At 44.8% G+C, this 9343-nt stretch overlaps 1 long non-coding RNA gene across 2 annotated transcripts in view; it reads right to left on the bottom strand.

Moving 5' to 3' along the window:
- Window positions 1–3144: 3144 nt before the first annotated feature.
- The window catches only part of LOC129703266 (uncharacterized), a 98600-nt gene continuing 92401 nt past the window's right edge, over window positions 3145–9343 (bottom strand). For both annotated transcript variants that reach the window (XR_008724530.1, XR_008724532.1), the window contains exon 3: window positions 3145–4092. This is a non-coding gene — a long non-coding RNA (uncharacterized LOC129703266). The remainder of the gene's footprint in view (window positions 4093–9343) is intronic.

Here is a 9343-nt window from a genome sequence, read left to right as displayed (position 1 = left end):
CATTTTGATGTTGATATTTTTTTTGGTAACACTGAATTGACTCTGGAGAAGTAGGAATAAAGATCCTTAAATATTCCCATAACAGTACCTGTGCAATAGGAGGCAGAAACAAGGAATTGCAGATGCTGGTTTACACAAAAAGACAAAGTGCTGGAGTAATTAGCGGGTCAGGCAGCATCTCTGGAGCGCATGAGTAGGTGGCATTTTGAGTTGGGACTCTTCTTCAGACTGATTGTGGGGGGCGGGGGGGGGCAGTAAGCTGGAAGCGAGGAGAGGCAATAGACAATAGGTGCAGGAGTAGGCCATTCGGACCTTTGAGCCAGCACCGTCATTCAATGTGATCATGGCTGATAATCCCCAATCACTACCCCGTTCCTGCCTTCGCCCCATATCCCCTGACTCCGCTATCTTTAAGAACCCTATCTAGCTCTCTCTTGAAAGTATCCAGAGAATCGGCCTCCACCGCCCTCTGAGGCAGAGGATTCCACAGACTTACAACTCTCTATGAGAAAAAGTGTTTCCTCATCTCCGTTCTAGATGGCTTACCCCTTATTCTTAAATTGTGGCCCCTGGCTCTGGACTCCCTCAACATCGAGAACATGTTTCCTGCCTCTAGCGTGTCCAAACCCTTAACAATCTTATATGTTTCAATGAGATTCCCTCTCATCCAAGATTCAAGAGAGTATATTGTCATGTGTCCCAGATAGGACAATAACATTCTTACTTTGCTTCAGCACAACAGAATACAGAAGGCATGCATACAGAACAGATCAGTGTGTCCATATACCATTGTATAAATATATACACACATGAATAAATAAAACAGATAAAGTGCAAATAAACTGATAATGGGCTATTAATGTTCAGAGTTTTGTTTGAGTTGAGTTCAATAGCCTGATGGCTGTGGGGAAGAGCTGTTTATGAACCTGGACGTTGCAGTCTTCAGGCTCCTGTACCTTCCACCTGAAGGTAGAGGGGAGATGAGTGTGTGGCCAGGATGATGTGGGTCCTTGATGATGCTACCAGCGTTTTTGAGGCAGCGACTGCGATAGATCCCCTCGATGGTAGGGAGGTCAGAGCCGATGATGGACTGGGCAGTGCTTCTAAACTCCAGAGTGTACAAGCCCAGCCTCTCCATTCTCTCAGCATATGACAGTCCTGCCATCCCGGGAATTAACCCTGTAAACCAACGCTGCACTCCCTCAATAGCAAGAATGTCCTTCCTCAAATTAGGGAACCAAAACTGCACACAATACTCCAGGTGTGGTCTCACTAGGGCTCCATACAACTGCAGAAGGACCTCTGCTCCAATACTCAACTCCTCTTGTTATAAAAGCCAACATGCCATTCACTTTCGTCACTGCCTTCACAGGCAGGACAATGTGCAGCAGTTAATAGGTGGACCCAGGCAAGATTCAATTGGCAGATGGAACAAAGGCCAGAAATATAAGCAGAAGGTGTGAGAAGGGATTGAAGAGTTGTGAATTGTGAAGCGAGCGAGGGGGGGGGGGGGGGGGGGGGGGGGGGGGGGGGGGGGGGGGGGGGGGGGTGGGGGGGGGGGGGGGGGGGGTGGTAATCTCTGCCTGCACATGATCCATTCCCTGCATATCTATGAGCCCAAAGATCTTATTGCTATAATTCTGTTTTCAAGATTTCAAGAGATATCCAAAAGCTTCTTAAATGCTGCTAACATATCTGCCCACATGTGCCCTTGGCAGCGCATTCCAAGAATCCACCACTCTCTGGGTCATGTACATGTCATTTAAACATTTCCCCTCTGACCTCAAGCTGAATCTTAAGAAAAGTTATTTGATATTTCCACCGAACGGAAAAGGGTCTGATTGTCTACCCTATCCATGCCTCTGATCATTTTATAAACCTCTATCAGGTTACCCCTCAGCCAGAGCTCCAGCGATCAAGTCAATATATATATATATATATATATATATATATATATATACTAGACCAAGTGCAGACCCGTTGGGTCTGTTCCCCCAACGTGCGGTTGTGAGGGGGGGAGGCGGCATGCAGCGTCACACACACTAACTATCACCCCCCCCCCCCCGCACTCACGCTAATTACCCTCCTTGATATTATATTAATATTATTAATTTGCTCCTTTTACCCCATAACCACCCTATCTACTGACGCATAGCCCCCAACTTACAGTCACATCTAGAGGGGGGGAGGGGGGGGTAAGAGAGTGAGGGGAGAGGGAGAAGGGGCAGTGACACAGAGAGAGGGGCAAGAGGGAGAGGGGGGTGGCGAGGAGAAGAGGGGGAGGTGGGTGAGAGGGGAAAGGTGGGGGTGGAGGGGAGGAGAGATGGTGAGAGAGGGGAGGGAGAGGTGTGGGGGGGGGGAAGAGGTGGGGAGCAGGGAGGGTGGAGGGAAGGGGGGTTTAGGGGAGGGACGGTGGGGGAGGGGAGGAGTGGGAGAAAAAGAGGGGAGAAAGACATAGGGGGGAGAGGAGAGGGGGTTGAGGACAGGGGGGGAAGAGGGGGGTTGAGGGGGGGGAGGAGGGGGGAAGTGCTGAGAGGGGGGAGAGGTGAGTGGAGGGGAGAGGGGGGGGAGGTGCAGGGGAGGGGGAGGGTGGGTGGAGGGAAGGGGGTAGGGGTGTGTTGAGGGGAGGGGGGTTTTAGGGGAGGGACAGTGGGGGAGGGGATGGAGGGGGAGGGGAGAAAAAGAGGGGAGAGAGAGAGGGGGGGAGTGGGTCAGGAGGAGGAGGGGAGGAGAGGGGGGGGGGAGGGGGAGGGGGGGGGAGAGAGGAGCGGGGGGAAGAGGAGAGGGGGGGGAGGAGGGGAGGAGAGGAGAGGGGGGGGAAGAGGAGAGGGGGGGAGGAGAAGGAAGAGGGGGAGAGATGCCCTTTTTATTTCAACCCAAACCCCCCAAACAACTATTTGCAGGCAGCCCTTTTTTACTTTAACCATATTTTCATTTTTAAACCACATCAAGGGTACTTACTCACAGTTGTGTGGACATGTGTTCAGTGTTATTCACAGCTCAGAGAAACGTGACCCTCTGGCTTCCTCCAGCTTGCAGACTAATTGAGGCACACAACTTCCTGGTTTTATAGTCCATCCCCCTGCCGCCAGCGGGGGCAGCAGAGAGAATGGGGAATTTTGTAAAATCATTAATATCTCTGTCATTTTTCATCGAGTGGAGAAATCCTCGGCACACATGTGGCGGAGGGGAGCTCTGAGCGAGGTGGCCAAAAATGACGGCCGTAGGTGGCGGCGTTCTCTCGGAAATCGCAGCACAGATGGCCAAAACCGGTCAAGAATAGACTTTTAGTAATATAGAAGATAGATATACACACACACATATCCACATACATATATATATTTATACATACACACATATACTCAAATAATAAACAATAGTAGTACAATAATAATAGTGAATGATGTTGAATGAACTGCAATAGACTATTATTATTATTATTGTAGCTTATTTGAGGTTGTAGTGTTTAATAGCCTGATGGTTGGAGGGAAGAAGCTGTCCCTGAATCTGGATGTTACAGTTTTCAGGCTCCTGTACCTTCTTCTCGACGGTAGGGGTGAAATGAGTGTATGGCTAGGATGGTGTGGGTCTCTGATGATGATGCTGGCTGCCTTTTTGAGGCAGGGACTCCGATAAATCTCTTCGATGGTGGGGAGGTCAGAGCCGGTGATGGACTGGGCAGCGTTCACAACTTTTTGCTGTCTTTTCCGTTCCTTGGCGTTCAAGTTGCCGAACCAGGCTATGATGCAACCAGTCAATATACTGTACACCTGTAGAAGTTCATGAGAATCATCTCTGATAATGCTCCGTAATCTGCTCATGAAGTAGAGGCATGATGTGCTTTATTTATAATTGCATCAGTGTGCTGGGTCCAGGAAAGATCTTCGGAAATATGCACTCACAGGAATATGAAGTTTTTTACTCTCTCCACCATCGTCCTGTTGATAGAAACATGATTGTGGGTCCTCATCTTTCCTCTTCCAAAGTTCACAATCAGTTCATTGGTTTTACTGATATTGAGAGCCAGGTTGTTGTGCTGACACCATTTGGTCTATCGGTCGATCCCACTTCTATACTCTGACTCATCACCATCTGTAATCGAGACAATCCAAAGGTTACTGAATGGCTGCAGCCAGGGTTGTTTCTTTTTAAACTGTGTATCAAGCAATAAACTGCCATGGAAATTATTCCACTGTACTCTCCATTTATTAACAACTATCAGTGGTGAAATTCTGTTCAAACACTTGAGCCTCACGACAGCTATGAGGGCGAATTCTGGGCAGAATATGTGCTGACAGCCTGCATCCGTGTCCAGCACTGTCCTGGCCAAGACAGTCAACATCAATGGAAAATTCCTATTGAATCATAATGGACAAAATATAAAATAACCCTCTGAAATAAATGTTCCAGTGCAGTGCTGAAATATAATCATAAGTCTCGTCACTAAAGAAAAAAGGGAACTTTTGGTTTTTAAATTGGTCGTGTTTGAACTGAATTGTGATTAGTTTAATGCTGTGTGTTAGAAGAAACATTTGATTGCGCAAGAAAATTTGGACTTTGAATATTACAGAACTCAATCTTACTTGCTCTATGACCTAGATTTTTATTTATGTAAAGGTAAACATTTTACTGCATGAGATTTTAGACAAGGCTTTTTTGTAGCAAACAGCTTCATTCCAATGGACCGTGCAATCTACACTAATTTGCACAAACTTTCCCCTCGAAATGCTCTCTAATGGCAAAGATTCTAAACGATCCAAACTAACACAAGAGCTCAGCTTAAAAGAATGTTCAACATTATCACTTCTAAAGGGAGCAGTGTTGAAATAAAATAGGGGTGATTGTCAGATGGTGTACACCAATATAATAGTCTGACCATTACTTTATTTGAGGGGTCAAGGAAAGAGCGTTCACGTCGCAGCCCTGTTTCCACCACCGCACACAAGTAGCGCAAGGCGCCATTGTTTGCAGATGCCAAGAAGTGTGTTCAGATCTGGCTGAACAATTTCTAATCTTGTGATGTGGACTCGATAAGAAGACTTTATTTGAGAATCGATGACTCCCAATCAATTCAACTTCTACCATAACCTTACCACAAAATCCTCTGTGCCATCAGCACCAAAGAACATCTGATGTAGGAATTTAGCTGCCTACTTGTCACGTGCCCTCTTGCCTCTACTCATGGCTCTATTTACTTTGTTTTGCTTTCTATGCTCTTTACCCTCTACCTACATTCCTTCTTGGCCATTGGTTATCATTTTACAGTTTGTTTGACTCGTTATCACCTTCCCCTCTTCCAACAATGAACTATTGTACATTTCCTTGATCATCGTGTGCTTTGATCAGTTCTTTTCATACCTTACATGTTCTTTGTACCCTTCCATATCTCGTTTCCAACTCCCATGACTCACAGTCTGAAGAAGGGTCTCGACCCGAAACGTCACTAATTCCTTCTCTCCAGAGATGCTGGCTGTCCTGCTGAGTTACTCCACCATTTTTGGGTATATAATCCTGTTACTCTCTGCTATTGTGATTAGTTTTTTCTTTGTCAGGCATCATTGAAAGTTCTAAGAAAGTTAGTTTGTGTTTCTAGAAGCAATTGTGAAATGTTTGTTTGTGAATAGTGCACAAGGAAACAATAAGTACATGGGGGGGGGGTTGGGATTTTGCTGATAAATCTCAGCGGACATGATTTTTTAACACGTTTGATTACTTGACATCTAAGAACAAAACAAAAAACAAGTCTAAGAAATCACAACATTTTATTTTATCTGAAAATTGCAGCTGTAGATATCACAGGATTAGCTTTTTAATTAAAAGAGGAATGAAATCTACTTTTGATCTTAAAATCTTTCTCTTGCTAAATCCCTTTTATTCCATTTTATTCAATTAATGTTTTATCGTTTCCTTTCCACCATCATTTCTCTACTCAGTCATTATCTACAGATTTTCCTTATTCCACTTGGCAACCTCATCCACATGAGGAATCAGCTTCTAAAAGAATACAGAGAATTTTTTGTACAAATGCTTTAATTCTACAATTCTACATTTTATACATTCTACAATGACTATAGTTCTGACAGACTGTTTATCTAATATACGCCTTCAATGATTTGCATCAGCTGTAAAACGGAAAGATGGATGTCAGGGATTTAACTGTAAACTCCCACGGCAATTCTCAACCAAAACCACAGTGCACAAATTTAGCATTTTACCAGACCAGCCTGTAAAACTACTCTTGCAGTAATATTTAAGAAAGAACTGCAGATGCTGGAAAAATCGAAGGGAGACAAAAATGCTGGAGGAACTCAGCGGGTGAGGCAGCATCCATGGAGAGATGGGTCTCGACCCGAAACATCGCCTATTCCTTCTCTCCATAGATGCTGCCTCACCCGCTGAGTTCCTCCAGCATTTTTGTTTACCTTGCAGTAATATTGATCACCTTCAGACTGTATCTGTGAAATATTGTCCAGCTGTCACCACTGCCCCTCCAGTGTCCACCATTTTCATTTTTAGCTCTGGCCCCCTGACCATCTCACCTGATACTTCACTTTTATCTCATCAACGGTCCAATGGGGCTTTCTTGTCACATGTGGACTGTACGAGTCACCATATGCCCAAAGTCCAGTCCACACACTCGATGAACGGCTCCCAATCCAGGGAAGCCCCAGTCTACTGCAGGGCCTCCTCCGCCTCCTGCAACCTACTTTGAAGGTGCTTGATGTCAATGGTAGCTGACCCTTCAGGTGGTCTCTTCTAACCATAATAGTTAAATTACTGCACTTTCATAGTTTTAAAAAGTTACGTTGCTCCAACATTCCCTCTTTCCCAATTGCCCTGGCTTTCTGCCATAATTCAAAATTAATTCATTAAAATATTATTATTGTAATTCACTTGCAGAACAGACTTTCTTCCTTGACAACATGAACATTCACATATATTTATCTTGTGAATGCAGGGCAACTACTGACATCTGGGAAAACTCATTCTTAGTAATTGTCCACATTCTGTCGAAAGAGATTAAATGATCTGGAGGAAAGATTGCCAAAAAATTAACACCTTGCCTGTTGTGGACAACCGTTTCAAGAATAGATCCATAAAAAGTGAGGTTACATGTGGTTTATGTTGATGATTGATCTGTCAAAAGTCAAAGTCAAAAGTCAATTTTATTCATCACATGCAATCGAAGGTGCAGTGAAATGAATTTGCCAGCAGCAACACACTTAAAAAGAACACATAATACACAATGGAATTTAACACAAACATCCACCACAGCATTATTCACTGTGGTGGAAGGCAACAAAGTTCAGCCAGTCCTCCTCCTTGTTCACTCATGGTTGAGGCCATAAACCCTCCATAGTCACCGCTACGGACGGCCCGATGTACAGGCCCTCTCGTTGGAATTTTTGAAACTCCAATGTCGAGACGGTCGAACACACTCTGCTGCTTGGAGGTCCCGAATCGGAACTTTCCTACTGGAGACCGCGGCTTCAGGATGTTATAGACCGCAGGCCGGCGGTCGGAGCTCTTCTCCGGCGATCCCCGGCGAGGGATCCCAGGCTCCAGATGGTAAGGCCACGCCATGCCCACGGCTAGAAGTTCCTCAGATCACAGCCCCATGATGCCAAATTCACCAGGCACCAGGCCAGCGATCGGAGCACTCCTCTCTGGCGACCCCCGGCAAGGGTACACCCGCTCCGCGATGGAAAATCAACGATGCGCCTGTCGCCGATGCTCCGTGCCTAATTCCGGGAAAGAACGCTCCAATCCATGCGATTAGGCCACGAGGGAGGTGACATGGAAAAAGTCGCCTCTCCTTGGAGGAGGCGACCAAAAACAGTTCCCCCCTTTCCCCTCCCCACCACAAGACACACCGAGAGACACCCAAAACAACACGAGACACACCGAAAAAAACAAAAAGAGTAGAGATAACGAACACGCTGCTGGAAGGGCAGCCGACTCGCAGCGCCCCCACCCACCAGGTCAACTAATCTAACAGGTTCATTAATTTTATTTCTCTGCACTGATCTAATGTGTATTTACACTATTTTATGATTACTTTTCAGATTTCCTCAATCTGCAATATATTGTTTTTGTTGATTGGATATGTTGGAAAGCTTTAAAACAAAGGTGTAAGTTTCTTCACCTAAGGTTGAAAGTTTTTATACTTTTGGTACTTCACAATTTATGCCAAACTAGAACTAGGCTTTTACTCATCCAAAGAGGTATCTGCGGGTAGGCATGTTTAAAGAGCTTTGTGCGTGGGAGTGAAACTGGAAGTTAAAGGGGTTTCCAGTAGATGTCAATATACTGTAGATGGGAAGAATCAATTCCCATCGCAGAAGGATCGGTAAGTAGAGGTGACAGTAGGTATGTTACAAAACGTACCTTCAGCGGCGCTGCAGTTCTGCCACTGGCCGTGTGCGCGACTTTGGCGCCTTTGAGGGGGGGGGGGGGGGGTGGGATTATAATGCCGTTTTCTCCTGCCTGTCGTAGTTGATCTTTCTCAGGCTGTTAAGCTGCTGAAGAATAATCGATCCGACTTGCATTCTCGGAAGTTTTTAAAGAAAACCGCGGGACTATTTAATCCCTGGAGTAAAATAAAAAAGCTACTTCTAATGCCATCAACGCCGACAACGGGACGGATCTCACGTACTGGACAAAACATAAGGTAAGTTGTGTATTTTACATATAAACTTGCTTCTTAGGATTACTTGAATCCAAATTTCATCAGCGAAAATGTGATTATGTAAATATACGAACCGACAGTGTTTTTCCTGCCGATTCACCGCAACAGCAACGTTCCACAAAATCTCACTCGCAAGATGATTTAAAAGCCCATTAATTTACAGGAATTAAACATTAAATTCCTTCCATTTGGCCTATAAATTCATAACAATGAGATTTAAAAACCATGTTATATTGTGAATTCTTGTGTGAATGTTATTTGGACACTTAGGCTATTTAAAAAATGTTAACCTTTTCTTAAGAAATGGATAGATGTTTAGATCTAGTAATTGAATTTTGTAATTAGCCACAATTAGGTAACTAACTAATTATATGCTTTAATTTCAGGTCATCCAAGTAAGATTGTTTCATTGTTGCGGGAGCTCACAGGTTGGTGACCTGTTTTTCCGGAGCTCCCGCAACTACAGCTGCGTCCGCTGGACTGGAGGACTGGAGGCAAGGCAAGGCAAGGCAAGTTTATTTATATAGCACCATTCGTGCAAATAGCAATTCACGGTGCTTTACAGGAAAGAAAAAATAAAACAGTCAATAATTAAAAATTGCAAAATAAGCAATACGACAAATGTATGAATAATAAAACAACGTCAATGAAACA

Source organism: Leucoraja erinacea, chromosome 14, assembly GCF_028641065.1.
Source record: "Leucoraja erinacea ecotype New England chromosome 14, Leri_hhj_1, whole genome shotgun sequence".
NCBI classification, from domain to species: Eukaryota; Metazoa; Chordata; class Chondrichthyes; order Rajiformes; family Rajidae; genus Leucoraja; species Leucoraja erinaceus.
The sequence above is the reverse complement of the archived record's forward strand: the minus strand, read 5'-3'. Positions and strand labels throughout refer to the sequence as shown.